At 43.7% G+C, this 16141-nt stretch overlaps 1 protein-coding gene across 1 annotated transcript in view; it reads right to left on the bottom strand.

Moving 5' to 3' along the window:
• The window catches only part of LOC122662897, a 128600-nt gene that overhangs the window by 65358 nt on the left and 47101 nt on the right, over window positions 1-16141 (bottom strand). The gene's annotated exons all lie outside the window — the stretch shown is intronic.

The raw sequence follows: 16141 nt of genomic DNA, 5'->3' as shown, positions 1-16141 counted from the left end.
AAATATGTGTACAACCCACCGAGTTGGGTCCGAGTCCAAAAAAAAAAAAAATGCATCAACTCGCGAGATCTCGGCTCGACTCGGTTTCTGGCCTAGCCGAGATGCCACCGAGACCCGAGTTCTCGAACCTTGAATGTAATCAGGTACTCCTCTGAGAAACAAGGAGGTTCGCACCTTGATTTGGAGGCTATGGAAAGTTTCAATGAGTGTCTCGATGATATAGGGGTCAATGACCTTCGGTGGACTGGTTGCCCTCTTTCTTGGTGCAACAAGAGAGCAGGAAGTCACCGCATCTCTTGTAAGCTGGACAGATTTTTGGTTAATGAAGCTTGGCTCTCTTCTTTCCCTTCCTCTCTGGCTACCTTTGAGAACCCTGACATCTCTGATCACTCTCCTATAAATCATACCATTCAGCCTTACACTTCTTTCGGCCCAAAACCCTTCAAGTATTTTGATATGTGGTCCTCTCATCCTTCCTTCTTGCCCACTGTTACTGAGGCCCGGGCAAAACCTGTTCTAGCCTTCTCTTCCCCTCTTGTGGCCTTTGCTAGAAAGCTTCGCAATGTAAAGGAGTCCCTTAAGAGCTGGAACAAGGCTACCTTTGGTGATATTTCCATTCAAGTTGCTGATTGCAAGGAGAGGCTCCTATCAGTTCAGGTGCAGCTGCAAACTGATATGCTGAATATTTCTCTTGCTGAGTCTGAAAAAGATCTCACTGTGGAGCTCAATACTTTGCTCTCTAGGGAAGAGAGCTTCTTAAAGCAGAAATCAAGAATCAAATGGCTTGATTTAGGTGACTCAAACACTGCTTATTTCCATCGGTCTGTCAAGGCAAATGTCAATGTTAACTCCATCATCCAGCTCACTTCCCCTGATGGCTCTATAGCTACCACTGTCAAGGATATAAAGGAGCTGGCTGTTAAGCACTTCAGTGACATTTTCAATGCTCCTCTTCCGGATCATGTTCCTCTGCAAAGTCATCTGCTAAACAAGTTTATTCCTGCCAGCCACTTGGAAGTTTTGAGTTCTATCCCCAAAGAAGAGGAGATTTTAGATGCAATTCACTCCCTCAAGGTCTCGGGGGCTCCAGAGCCGGATGGTTTCAGCATGGGCTTCTTTCTTACTACCTGGGATATCATAAAGGAAGACCTCATAGCAGCCATTGTCAGCTTCTTCTTTAACCCCAGTCAGATTAAAGGGGTCAACCACACTTTCCTTTGTCTTATCCCAAAGAAGGAGGGTGCCTCCTTGATGAATGACTATAGGCCCATTGCTCTCTGCAATATCATCTACAAGTTTATTGCAAAGATCTTAGTCAGAAGACTCAAGAGTGTTGTTGATCTGCTGGTCAGTGATAACCAATCAGCTTTCATCCCAGGCAAGAACATCTCTGACAACATCCTTCTTTGCAATGACTTAGTGAGAGGGTTTGACAGGAAAAATCATTCGCCTTCTATTCTCTTGAAGATTGACATTCACAAGGCTTTTGACTCTCTCAGATGGGATTTTATTTCTCAAGTTATGCTCAAGATGGGGTTCCCTATGCCTTTTGTCAACTGGATTAGTCACTGCATTTCCTCTCCCAAGTTCTCTGTTCTACTCAATGGCAGCCCGGCAGGTTACTTTGGTGCTACTGTAGGCATTCGGCAGGGGTGCCCTTTATCTCCATACTTGTTCACCTTGGCCCTGGAAGTCCTCTCTAGACATTTGCAGTCCTGTACTAATCAGCAGCTCATTACTCCTATGCCCAAGTGCAAAGCTTTAAAGCTTACCCACCTTGCTTTTGCAGATGACTTGATGATTTTCTCCAAAGCCTCCATAGCCTCGCTCGAGTGTATATTGCTTTGTCTTCGTCAATTCCATGCCACTTCAGGGCTCCGCATCAATCCTAACAAATCCCTCATCTTCTTTGCTGGTATTCCAGAATTGGACAAAAGGGAGTTTCTAGACAGTTCGGGATTCCTTGAAGGCCATCTGCCAGTCAAGTATCTGGGTCTCCCTTTGATCCCAGCCAGGCTCTCTGCTCATCACTGCACTCCCATGTTGGATCTCATCAGGAAAAGGCTTCAGTTATGGAAAGCCAAGCTCCTTTCCTATGCTGGTAGACTGGTCCTCATCAGATCTGTCCTAGAAGCTTCCTACATCTACTGGTCCGGCATCTATGGGCTGCCGCAAGCAACCATCAAGTCCCTGGAATCCTTGTTAGCTGCTTACCTTTGGAAAGGCTCTGACACGCCTAGGTTTCTCCACCCCCTCAAATGGGCTTCAGTCTGCCTCCCAAAAAAGGAGGGTGGTCTGGGTATCAGAAGGATCAAAGAAGCCAACCGGGCTGGTATTATCAAGCTCATTTGGAAGATAGCCTCTAAGAAAAAGAGCATTTGGGTTGACTGGGTTTACTCGAGACTCCTCTGGCAAGACTCTATTTGGACTGTTACCGTCTCCTCTGAGGCTTCTTGGGTTTGGCGCAAGATCCTGGAAGCTCGTCATCTTGTTCAAAGTCACATCCACAATCACATAGGTAATGGGCTCTCCACCTCTCTTTGGCTGGACAACTGGCACCCTAAGGGAATATTACTCCACCTTGTCACCCCAAGGGTTATCTATGCTTCGGGTCTTCATAGGAAGGCTCGGGTGGCTGATATTCTCCATCTTGATGATTGGGCTCCCCCCCCAACCTCCTCTCTGCAGTTAGCTCTTATTTGGAGTGAGCTTCAGTCTATCAGCAGAAGGTTGCCATCTAGGGGAGATAGTGTCTCTTGGAATGCAAACAGCTCTCCTACATTCTCCTCTAAAGGAGCTTGGAACCTTATCCGGCAGAAAGGTCCGATGGCTATTTGGAGGAAGCTTCTGTGGTTCAGGCATCACATCCCTAGGCACTGCTTCACTGCTTGGAGGGTCTTCACCGAATGTCTTCCTACGCAAGCCTTCCTTCGCAGGCGGCACATCCAGGTGTCCAGTTCTTGCTGCCTTTGTTGGAGCAACTCGGAAGACTTGGCTCATCTGTTCTTTGATTGTCCTGTCTCCAAGGCCATATGGAAAGGCATCCTCTCCAAATGCTGGCCTGCCCAAAGAAGGATTCTCAGTTTCTCTAGAGAATGGATTTGGGTTGACATGACCTATGGAGGAACTTCTTTGTGTGATTCTGTGGGAAAGATGGTTTTCTGTGCTGCTCTTAGTCACATTTGAATGGAGAGGAATATTAGGAAATGGACCTCCAAATCGCGTACCTTTCAGTAGATTTGGGATTCCATTTCCTTTGAAATCTCCTCAAAGCTGCTGGCTGCCCCTCCCTCTTTTTGTAAGGACACCCCAAGGAACAGGCTTATTGTTGTCTCCTAGGGTCTCTCTAATGTTTCTCTCTCTTCTAGCTCCTGTTAGCTAATGCTCTCCCAGCCGTGGTCTCTTGTATTTCCCCTTTGGGGGCCCCTTTCTTTTTCTTTAGTAATTATATTCTTTATTCACCCAAAAAAAAGATTTACAGAATTTTTAGATTTGAGAAAAACTAAAGCATTTGAAAGTTGAATAATTTCACCTACCACTGAAAATCCAGTTTTTGTTCTTGAATTGGGGGGTTGACTTTTTATCCCTTTGGAATTTGATTTTTTTAACTATTTTTATTGGATTCAAATAGGGGGTATGTCATTTGAAAATAACAAATATATTTCATTTACTTATGATATTTGGCATAAATAAGGGCCAATACCGGGTTTGATACCAACAAAAACTAGAGCAAGGCGCCTTGTAATAAGGCGGCAGTCGCCTAGGCCCCAACAAAACCGCCTCGACGCCTTGGTGATGCCTTGAAAACTATGATAGAGAGAGGCATGGGAGAGCATATGAAGCCTAGAGATAGCTTTCCAAAATTATTTATAAAGAACGGGAGTTGGAGGTCCATCTTCGAAGATTCCGCTTCATCCAAATATGAGAGATAGAAGCCCCGAACACTAGCTTACCAACGATGTCACAAATAGAGCTACGTGAGAAAGTCATATCCAACAATAACCACTCCCTTTCTAAGGATAAGGGACGTTTGCTGTGGGGCGAAATGGAATCCAAGGCTCTTTTCCAAATAGAGGAGGCTAGGAGAAAAGAGAAGAACGTGATCGAAGTCCTTTACACCATTCCAATAAAGGACACACGAGGGGGAGACAGGAATATGGCAGGAGAGAAGGAATGATTGATAGGGAGGCAAAGGTTAAGGACTCTTCAGACATTAAAGGAGTGACGGGGAATGTGGCCTTTGAACCAAACTAATTTGTACCAAGGGACAGATGGACCTTGATGTCTAACAAAATTCCAAGCTGTACTAGAAGTAAAAAGCTCGTTAGGGGAGGGGAGCTAGATAACCCTGTCCCCGAGAGAGGGGTGAGTTAAATCTTAGGTTTAGGAGTAAGAGAAGGAGAAGATGTTGGAGGAGGAAGAAGGAGAAGAGAGGAGAAGATGGAGAAGACAAGAGAGAGTTCAGCTGTAATCTGTTGAGTGTATTCATACTACACTCCACACCTATATTCCTTCATTACTAGAAAATAGAACAATTACAGACACCTCCCTAGGGAGGTAAGAGGAAAGAAATAGAAAATACATAATGGGGCAACTAGACATAAGTCTAGTTCCCAAACTACCCTTATCACATAACTAACAACTCTAACACTCCCCCTCAAGTTGGAGAATAAATGTCATGCATTCCCAGCTTGCATAAGAGAGTGCCAAACTGAATAGAGGTAAGAAGAGCCTTTGTGAAGATATCCGCCAAATGATCACCAGTCTTCACAAAAGGAGTACAAATGTAGCCGGAGTCTATCTTTTCCTTGATAAAGTGTCGATCCACTTCAATGTGCTTGATCTTGTCATGTTGCACAGGATTGTGAGCAATACTGATGGCAGCTTTGTTATCACAGTAGAGTCTCATAGGTCCTTCTGTGGCAAATTCCAGGCATAGTACTAAAACTCGCAAAATTTCGGTCGAGATATCGAATATTTCGAGTATCTTGACCTGTCCGAAACGAAACGCAAGTCCAATATGAAAAAATGCAATATTTCGAATATTTCGGAAATTTCGGTCATCTCGTTTCGGAAATCTTGGTAATTTCGGTAATCACGTTTCGAAAATTTCAGAAATCTCTGTCATTTTTTGCATTTTACACCCATAGAAAAATACCATATTTCGACGAAATTTCGGTATCTCGAAAATTTCGATCAAACCGAAACAACAAAACGAAACGAGATTTAGTACCATGATTCCAGTTCCTGAACAAGCCTTTTCAACCAGATGAGTTCACACACTCCATGAGCCATAGCTCTAAATTCTGCCTCTACACTGGATCTAGCTACAACCGGCTATTTTATGCTTCTCCATGTAACCAAGTTACCTCCCACAAAGGTGCAATAGCCGAAGGTAGACCTCCTGTCTGTGATGGATCCAGCCCAATCAGCATCAGTAAAACCTTCCACTTTCAGGTGATCGTGCCTGGCAAACAACACTCCTTTTCCTGGGCAAGACTTCAAATATCTGAGAATACGACACACAGCATCTAAATGGTCACTCTTGGGGGCATGCATAAATTGGCTCACTACTCCCACTGCATAGGAAATATCTAGGCGAGTCATGGAAAGATAGATAAGATTGCCCACGAGCCTCTGGTACTTTCCTGCATCAACAAGAGGGGGACTACAAGCTTCTCCTAATTTGTGATTTTGCTCAATAGGAGAGCTTGCTGGTTTGCAGCCTAACATCCCTATCTCTGTTAACAAATCAAGAACAAACTTCCGCTGACATATGTTGATTCCTTTCTTGGTCCTTGATACTTCAATTCCTAAGAAATACTTCAAGGGGCCCAGATCTTTGATTTCAAACCGTTGAGCCAAGTAGTTTTTCAGTTTAACTATCTCAGTTGGATCATCTCCAGTGACCACAATATCATCAACATACACAATGAGAGCTGTGATGTTACCATTGCCCTGCTTGGTAAAGAGAGTGTGGTCAACTTAGCTCTGGGAATATCCATTCTTCAGAATAGCCTGCCGGAAGCGCTCAAACCATGCCTTTGGTGATTGTTTGAGGCCATATAGTGCCTTCTTGAGGAGGCACACTTTCCCCTAAACTGAAGGCATTTTGAAGCCTGGTGGGGTTTGCATGTATACTTCTTCCAAGTCGCCATCAAGAAAGGCATTCTTCACATCTAACAGATACAATGGCCAATCTTTATTGGCAGCCAATGATAAAAGAACTCTTATAGAGTTGTGTTTGGCCACAGGAGCAAATGTCACCTGGTAATCAATCTCATAGACTTGGCTATACCCCTTGGCCACCAACTTTGCTTTGTATTGTTGAGAGATTTTAAATTAGGAATGAATACCTTAGATGATTAATGATCACCACAAGCTTCTAATTTATATTATTGGGAATAGAGAATAGAATTACAAGTAAAAAATGTGGGACTAAACCCACATAATAGAACTAAGAATAAAACAGTAAAAAAAAGTCCAGATTACCCCCCCAAGGTATTCTGGCCCATAAAATCCCATATAATCCAATACTCCCCCTCAAGTTGAAGCATATATGTCGTGCATGCCCAACTTGACTAAGATAGGAAGAAACACTTTGCCACTTAGCCCCTTGGTGAACACATCGGCTAACTAATCAGTAGACTTCACAAAGGGAACACAGATGAGTCCGGCTTTGAGCTTCTCTTTGATGAAATGTCGGTCAATCTCAACATGCTTAGTACGATCATGCTGGACAGGGTTATGAGCAATGCTAATGGCTACTTTATTATCACAATAAAGCATCATTGGAAGATGGACAACAACACCAATATCTTGCCACAATCCTCTAAGCCACAAAAGTTCATAGATTCCTTGTGCCATTGCACGGAACTCTGCTTCAGCACTAGACCTTGCCACAACATTCTGCTTCTTGCTACGCCATGTGACAAGGTTTCCACCCACAAAAGAACAATAGCCAGAAATTGACTTTCTGTCAGTAGAGCCAGCCCAATCGGCATCAGTATAAGCTTCTACCTTTAGATGACCATTGGGAGAGAGAAGAATTCCTTTTCCGGGAGCAGACTTCAAATATCGCAAAATACGAAGGACTGTCTCCATGTGAGAGGAATAAGGATCATACACAAACTGGCTCACCAAACTTACAACAATGGCTATGTCAGGTCGTGTGTAAGAGAGATAGATTAGTTTGCCCACTAATCGCTGATAACGGCCTTTATCTACAGGTTCACCCTCTTTCTCCGTAAGTCTTGTAGAAGCTTCCATAGGAGTATCTGAAGGATGACAACCTAGCAACCCAGTCTCAGACAATAGATCTAGGATATATTTCCTTTGGGAAAGAAACATGCCCTTTGAAGATCGAGTAACTTCTATCCCTAGAAAATATTTTAGAGTCCCCAGATCCTTTACTTAAAACTCACGGCCAAGGAAGTGCTTCAATTTCTTGATAGCATCACCATCATTACCAGTGACCACAATATCATCCACATAGACTATGAGAATAGTTACTTTGTTGCCAACTTGCCTGACGAACAAAGTGTGATCAACATTGCTTTGCTTATGTTCTATTGAAATCATAACCTTATGAAACCTGCCAAACCAGGCTCTAGGTGACCGCTTCAAACCATAAAGAGCACGCTTCAATTTACAGACCTTCCCCCTGGTCCTGTCATCAAAGAAACCCGGTGGAACATCCATGTATACCTCTTCCTCAAGCTCCCCATGGAGGAAGGCATTCTTTACATCCAACTCCTGAAGATCCCACCCAAGATTTGCAGCATAAGATAATAACACCCTTACAGTGTTGAGTTTCGCCACTGGTGCAAAGGTCTCCTGATAGTCAACTCCATAAGTTTGAGTGAATCCCTTCGCAACCAGTCATGCCTTATATCGATCCACTGTCCCATCTGCCTTCTGTTTGACTACAAAGACCCATTTACATCTAACTGGTTTTTTCCTTGGAGGAAGAGCCACAAGATCCCACGTATTATTTTTTTGTAGTGCTCTCATTTCTTCCAACATTGCTGCCTTCCACTTTCCATCTGTAGATGCTTCCTGCCAATTTTTAAGAATGGAAACAAAAGAAAGAGAAGATACAAATGCACGAAAAGAAGGAGAAAGAGAACTATAAGAAACAAAACGAGATATGGGATGCAGAGTGCAAGTCCTAGTACCTTTGCGATGAGCAATAGGTAGGTCGGAAGAAAAGGGCTTACCAGGAGAGGAAGAATCTAGATCTTGAGCCGACAACTGGATGGGTATTGGTGCTACAGTGGATTGAAGCTGCCCCCTTTTGGTGCTTCCCTTTTTATAGGTGATCATATTGGAGTTATCAATCTTCTTCTAAAACTCAACAATAGTTCTTTGGACAGGAGTCAGCTCCCCTAAATAGGAACATCACCAATACTCTTTCCCATGGTCTCCCCTGTAAAGGACTCCCTTCGGATGAGGGGGGAACAGCCAAGGAAGATTGGGCAGCAGTCAAAGGAGGCTGGGCAGCAGCCGTAGGTGGCTGGAAAGCAGCCGTAGGGAGTAGAAATGGAGGAACCTCAAAGGACAGCACATCTTCACTAGAACTCTCCCCCTGAAGAGGTGGTGAAGAATAATAGGAAACGGTCTTATAAAAAATAACATCCATACTGACCAAAAAACGGCAGGAAGGGGGGTGGTAGCACTTGTAACCCTTCTGGGTTGGAGAATAACCCAAGAAAATACAACGTAACCCCCTAGGTTCAAGTTTGCCTGGAGATTTAGTATCTCCAGCATAACACACACAACCAAACACCTTGGGAGTAACAACAAAGGAGGAATTTCCCATTAAAACCTCAGCTGGACTACAGGAGTCAAGGACCCGGGAAGGTAGCCCATTGATGAGATAGGCAGCAGTAAGGACAACATCTCCCCAATACTGAGATGGGACATGTCTAGCAAACATCAAAGCCCTGGCCACCTCTAACAAGTGGCAGTATTTCCTTTCTACCACACCATTCTGGGCAGGGGTATCAATACAACTGATCTGGTGAACAATACCATGGCCAGCTAGATAATTTTGAAATTGAGATTCTTTATACTCGGTTTCATTATCACTTCTCAATATTTTGAGAGTAGCCTGGAACTGAGTTTGGACCATTTTATGGAAATGCCGAAAACACTCAAAAACCTGATTTTTTTTGTGTAAAAGATACACCGATGTGTGCCTAGAGTGATAGTCAATAAAAGAAACAAACCAGCGGTGACTAGAAAGAGATGTTTTACGACTAGGACCCCAAACATCGGAGTGTACCAATTGAAAACAAGAACTCCTTTTATTTGATAAAGAATATGTTGAGCGTGTCTGTTTGGCCAGAACACAAGCCTCACAAAAAAAGTCATCCCTAGTATATGGGGTGACCAAACTAGGAAATAAATGCGCTAAAATTCCTAATGGAGGGTGACCTAATCTAGAGTGCCATTGGTAAAGTTCAGAAGATACCAAAGAGTTCTGAGGTAGCAGAGAAGGTAATGATGGTGGAGAGGGGCGACCATTTTCAAGCAGATACAATCCACCATGTACTTTACCCAATCCAATCGTCTTCCCAAAGCCCAGATCATGAAAAACACAATGGGAAGGAAAAAATGTTACGTTACAATTAAGATCACGAGTAATACTACTAATAGAAAGAAGGTTAGTAGTAAAATTAGGAATATGTAAAACAGAGGACAAAGGAAGAGAAGAAGTGCAGTTGATGATTCCTTTTCCAGATATGGAGGAAAGGGAACCATCAGCTACTTTGAGTTCCAGAAGTTGGAGAATAACAATGGAACAGGCTAGAGGAACCAGTCATGTGATTTATAGCTCCAAAATCTATGATCCAAGGATGGGAAGCTACAGAAGCACAATGACCATCAAATAGAATACCTGACTGGGCAAAGTGTGAACCTGAAGGAGCAGAGGAGTTAGCAGGATCAGCAGATGTAGTAGAGGCAGCAGCAGCGGAAGTCCTTAGCATACGTAGGAATGCCTGTAGATCATCCTGGGATAGACCAATGTCAGTAGTAGGGGTTGTAGTAACAGTCTCAGTGTGATGAGCCTTGTTTTTTGGCTTTATCTTTGTCTTAGCAGCCCTTTTTGCTTCGAAGTCAGCTGGTTTCCCATGAAGTTTCCAGCACTTCTCTTTGGTGTGGGAGGGTTTGTGACAGTGCTCACAAACAACAGTCCCTGTAGTTGAATCACCAAGAGAAGCAGTGCCAACAGGTGCAAGAGTAGCCGGGGCAGCAGTCTTGAGGGCTGATCGGTCAGTAATAGGTGGGTGCAGCATAGCAGCCCTATGGTTTTCCTTAAAGGACACTAAGGCATAGGATTGTTCAAGTGTGGGAAAAGGCTTATGGTCCAATACTTGAACCCGAATCTGATCAGACTCCACATTTAAACCAGCCAAAAAATCATACACCCTGATCTTGTCCACATGCTTCTTATATGAGGCAATGTCAACAACTGTAGTAGGGTGGAAATCAGAGAAGTGGTCCAATTGTTGCCACAGACTGCGTAGAGTAGCATAGTATTTGGAGACCGAAAAATCTGCCTGAGTAGTGTGGAGGACCTTCTGCCTGAGTTTATATACTTGGGCATCATTGCCAAGCTGCCCGTAAGTTTCCTTGCAAGCAGCCCAAATCTGAGAGGCTATATCAAGGAGAAGAAAATTATGTTGCAAATCTGAAGTCATAGAACCAATCAGGTAGGACATCAGAACACCATTATTGGCAAGCCATCTTTCTTGAGCATGACCAGTTTCAGTTGGCATAACAGTGGTGCCATTAATGTGACCAGTAAGGCAACGTCCAGCAATGGCAAATGAAGCAGACCTAGACCAAAGCAAATAATTAGAACCATCCAATTTGATTGGATTAGTAGGAAAGGTATGAAATTCTGATTTGCCTTGGCCATCACCAACAGAAGTTGCAGTAGAATTGGTTGAGTCACCCATGATCACAGAGAAGTTGGAGTGATGAGAAACCCAAGAATCCCTTCAAGATAAGGGCTGAAATTTGGTGGAGAATCCTCTTTTAATATAGGGAGAGATGTCTCAAAAAACCAGTAGCATCTAACAGAGAAAACCTTGAGATCGACTTTTTCAGGGTTTTGAAAAAAAACCTTGATTTTGCTGAAATCGATGGAGGGCTGATTGCTGACAAAGAAACACCAGATAGGGCTGAAACTGGGATCGAGTATGCTTCTAATAGGACTGAAGTACTCCTCCAAAAACCAGCCCCAATGGAAACCTGAAACTCCTAGATCGATATATTTGTCAGGGTTTTGGAGAAAACCCTGATTTGATGGAAAGAAATCGATCTAGGACTTAAATCTTGTTGGAGATAGGAACTGAGCTAAAGAAATAAATACTGCCGCAGTTCTTGAGTCTTCAATGATGTAGATTGGTCCCTTGGCAAGGTGTGGAAGCAATCCAAAAAAAAAAAAAGGCTGAAGAAGCAAATATCGCAGGCAGCAGGAGCTCTTCCCTATCGATAAAAAAACTGTAGCATAGGATGAGGTAAAAAGGGGCAGCAACTGGATCTGTTGATCACCTCATCAGTGCTGCCCTAGGGGGAGAATGATGGAGAGAGGAGAAAAATTGAAGAGGGGGGTGGGAAGAAGAGATCGAGATTGAAAGGGAGGAGGGGGGGAATCGAGAATGGAATGAAATTCCCTAATTCAAACCTGCTCTGATACCATGTTGAGAGATTTAGATTTAAGAATGAATGCTTAGATGATTAATGATCACCCCAAGCTTCTAATTTATATTATTGAGAATAGAGAATAGAATTACAAGTAAACAATGTGGGACTAAACCCACATAATAGAACTAAGAATAAAACAGTAAAAAAGTCCAGAATACCCCCACGGTATTCTGGCCCATATAATCCCATATAATCCAACATGTATCTCTCAACAGTACCAACAGATTTATACTTGATTGTGTAGACCCATCTGCATCCAACTGGGACACGTCCCCTGGGAAGATCCACCAATTGCCAAGTATCATTCTTCTCAAATGCTACCATCTCCTCAGACATAGCTTCAGAAACATTCTTGGGAATAGAGACAGTAGAGAGAGCATCATAGGAAACAAACTGGGCTATGGGATTAGTACAAGCTCTTTTCCCTTTTCTAACAGCAATAGGAAGGTCTAAATCAGATGGAGGAGAAAGAATGTCACCTGATTGAAAAGGATCAAGCTCAGGATGTGGATCTGGATCCAAAGAGGACTCTTGGCAAGTCTTCTTTCCTGTATTATGCAAGCCTTCACCTTTTTTGTATTTAATGTGATGATCCTTCTCCTTGCCAGAACCACTTTCAACAACCAATTCTGTATTCACACCTGCTTGATCATCAGTATCAACCACATCCACAGTCTTGTGTTTTCCAATGTCAAGCATAAAAGGAGAGATAGGGAGAGGAGAATGAAAGAATCAGCAGCCTGTTCACTTCCACAATTCTCCCCCCTGAAGAGGATGCTGAGAAGGTGCAAAGAAAGGGACAGATTTAAGGAAGGTGACATCTTTACAGATAAGGCACCGACGAGAAGAAGGGTGATAGCACTAGTAACCCTTGGTAGTAGAAGAGTACCCAAGAAAGAGAGACACTTGAGGGCCTTGGGTTGAAGTTTACTGCGAGCGGATTTGTTAACATGCACATAACAAACACAGCCAAAAACTTTAGGAGGAAGAGAGAAAGCAGAGACCTGGGGAGATAAGATGTCCAAGGGAGATTTAAAATCAAGAAGTTTGGTAGGCATGCGATTGATGAGAAAGGAGGCAGTGAGAAGAGCTGCACACCAGAAGGTCTTGGGGACATGCATGCCAAACAAGAAACTACGGGTGACCTCCAATAAATGGCAAATTTTCCTCTCAGCAACCTCATTTCGTTGGAGTGTGTCAACACACGCTAGCTGATGGATAGTGCCACTATTAGTAAAGAAGGTTTGGAGGGCACCAACCATGTAATCCCCCACTTTATCAGACAGAACAAATTTGATGCGAGTATCAAACTAGGTAAGAATCATCTAATAAAAATTTTTAAATGCATCACAAACATCACTTTTGTGTTTCATAAGAACAGTCCAAGTAGCACGAGAAAAATCGTCAACAAATGACAGAAAGTAACGATAGCTAAATAAAGAGGTAGTAGGGGAAGGTCTCCAAACATCAGTACGCACAATATGGAAAGGAGCAACAGTGATATGGATATAAAGAACGACAATGTTTGGCAAACATACATGGTTCACATTGAAAAACATGAGAAGAAGCAAAAGAAGAAAATAAGTGAGGTAATTGTTTCCTGATTACAACAAAAGATGGATGGCTAAGACGACGATGCCATAACATAACAGAATCCACAGAACTACTATCATTTCAACCACACACATAGGACTGAACTGTGGGCAAAAAAGGTTCAAAAAGGTAAAGGCCTTGCTCCTCACGTCCACTACCAATAATCCTCTTCGTCACCAAATCCTGAAACAGACAATAAGAAGGAAAAAAAGTGACAGCAGTTCAAAGACTTAGTCAAATGGCTCACAGATAGAAGGTTAAGAGTAAGGTTAGGAACATGAAGAACAAAGGTAAAAGAAATGGATGATATAATAGGGATACTGCCCTTACCAGAGATGGAGGAAAGGGAGCAATCAGCTACCCTAACCTTATCCTTACCAGAGCAAATGGTGTAGGAATCATAATAATGGGACGTACCAGTCATGTGGTCAATGGCACTAGAGTCAATGACCCAATACTGCGTTGCAGTAGAGGCTGAGGTGGAGACTTGTAAAGCTAAGGATGAAGAAGAGCTGGCCACTGTGGGTGCAGGAAAGGTGCTCAACTATGACATGACCCTGCGAAACACTGCATCTGCCAAAGTGGAGTCCTCCTGTGGAGCATGCCTCAGTCATCACAGAGTGTGCTCTAGCTCCCCCTCTACGACCACCACGACCTCGTGTGCCAGGGGGACGACCATGAAGAGACCAACACCTATCCTTGGTATGTCCAATCCGCCCACAGTGATCACATTTAAACCTATCTCTACCAACTCCATTGCCACCAACTGTCTTCCTCACAGTTAGGCCCTTGGCCTTTACCACCTCCACGGGTGTTGAGAGCTGACCTCTCAAAAGAAGATGCGGGTGTTGGTTCCATAGCAGCACGTCGGGTCTCCTCACTCAGTAAGTAACTACAAACCTCACTAAAAGATGGAAAGGGAGACCGGCCTAAAATCTGGAGCCTGATTGGCTCATAGTCAGGGTTCAGACCACCAAGTAAAGTGAAGCCACGCTCTTTTTCAAGAGTCCGATGCCAAGGAGGGGGGAGAGAGGCTTAGATCTGAGTGAGACCAAGAAGGTGTATGTAACTAACAACTCTAACAGGGCGGGGGGGAGGGGAGAGAGAGAGGCTTAGATTTGAGTGAGACTAAGAAGGGAGGGGGAGGGGGGGACCAGGTACCAAGGGAGATCATGGTGGAGAGAGCGTCTGATTTAGGGATACCAAAGGAGTAAACCGCACAGGCATCTATGAGGTTATAGAGGACTCCTAAGGGATGCCAAGGATCGAGCCAGAGGGAGGTAGAAGTCCCATCAGCGATCGCCGTAGAGGTGAAACTTAGAGCTAAGAGGCAGAGAAGGAGAATTCTACGCCAAACCCATGAAGGGTCAGCAGGGAGGGAAACAGTCAAAATGGAATCATTTTTAGAACCTAGGAATAATCCCAATTGACCTAGATTGAGTCCTGCTTAGTGGAGATTTTCCAGATTAGCTTAAGAATACCTGCAATGTTGTAATTCCGGATTCTATGGAGGCCAAGGCCTCCTTCAGATTTGGGAAGGCAAATAGTTGTCCAGCTAACTGGGTGGACGAATTTGGAGGATTCTTTTCCTTTCCATAAGAAAGCACAAAAGAGAGATTCCATGTCTTTGATGGTAGATTTTGGAAGCCCATAGATACCACACCAATAGATGTATGAGGATTAAAGGACAGATCTTATCAACACAATCTTACCAGCGTAGGAGAGGAGTTTGCCCTTTCAAAGTTGGAGTCTCTTTCGAATAAGATCCAACATAGGGGTACAGTAATGGCTAGTCATCCTAGCGGGCATGAGGGGGAGACCTAGATATTTCACAGGGAGGGTTCCAAGAGAGAACCCAGTCAAGCTGAGAAGGGTGACTTTATCAGTCTTAGAGACCCAAAAAAAAAGATTTGGGATTTCAAAAGGTTGATGCGAAGACTCGAGAGGTCCTCAAAGAGTTGCACAGAGGACATGATGGAAGAGATGGAGGAGGGCGAAGCCTTGGAGAAGATCATGAAATCATCAGCGAAAGCAAGATGGGTGAGATTAAGGCCCTAGCACTTGGGGATAGGGGAGATAAGGTGTTGATCTGTTTTAGACTGGATACTCCTAGAAAGGACTTCCAGGGCAAGGGAGAAGAGGAAAGTAGAAAGAGGGCAGCCTTAGCGGATTCCAACTTTTGAAGGGAAGAATCCCGCAGGGGAGCCATTAACAATGACCGAGAAGAAGGGGGAGAAGATGCAAGAGTGGATCCAGCAGATAAAAATGGGGGCGAAGGCCATCTGAGTCAAAACATCGCAAATGAAATCCCAATGAAGGGAGTTGAATGCTTTATGGATGTCTATTTTCATGAGGGAAGCAAGGGAGTATGATTTATAGTCAAACTCCTGCACAATATCCGCACAAAGGAGGATGTTGTCGACAATACTTCTGTCAGAAATAAAAGCTGATTGATTAGGGCTAACTAATTAAGGAGCAACCAATTGGAACCTATTAGCTAGAATTTTGGTAATGAATTTGTAGAGAAGATTACAAAGGGAGATGGGGCGAAAATCGGACGAGGAAGAGGCTCCCTCTTTTTTTAGGATGAGGCAGAGAAAAGTTTGGTTGATTTTGGGAGCTGGTTGGTGTTGAAGAAGAAGCTACAAATAGCTTTGATAAGGTCATCTTTGATGATGTCCCAGCTGGCCGAGAAGAATCCCATACTAAACCCATCAGGGCCAAGGGCCCGGTTGGATTTGTAGGAGAGAACCGCTTTGAGGATTTCCTCCTACAAGGGGATAGCTTGGAGGGAATCAAAAAGGGAGGGAGGACAAATTTGTTAATGAGG

The sequence above is a fragment of the Telopea speciosissima genome, chromosome 5, assembly GCF_018873765.1.
Source record: "Telopea speciosissima isolate NSW1024214 ecotype Mountain lineage chromosome 5, Tspe_v1, whole genome shotgun sequence".
Taxonomy (NCBI): Eukaryota; Viridiplantae; Streptophyta; class Magnoliopsida; order Proteales; family Proteaceae; genus Telopea; species Telopea speciosissima.
Note: the sequence above shows the minus strand (reverse complement) of the source record. Positions and strands in the feature narration are given on the sequence as shown.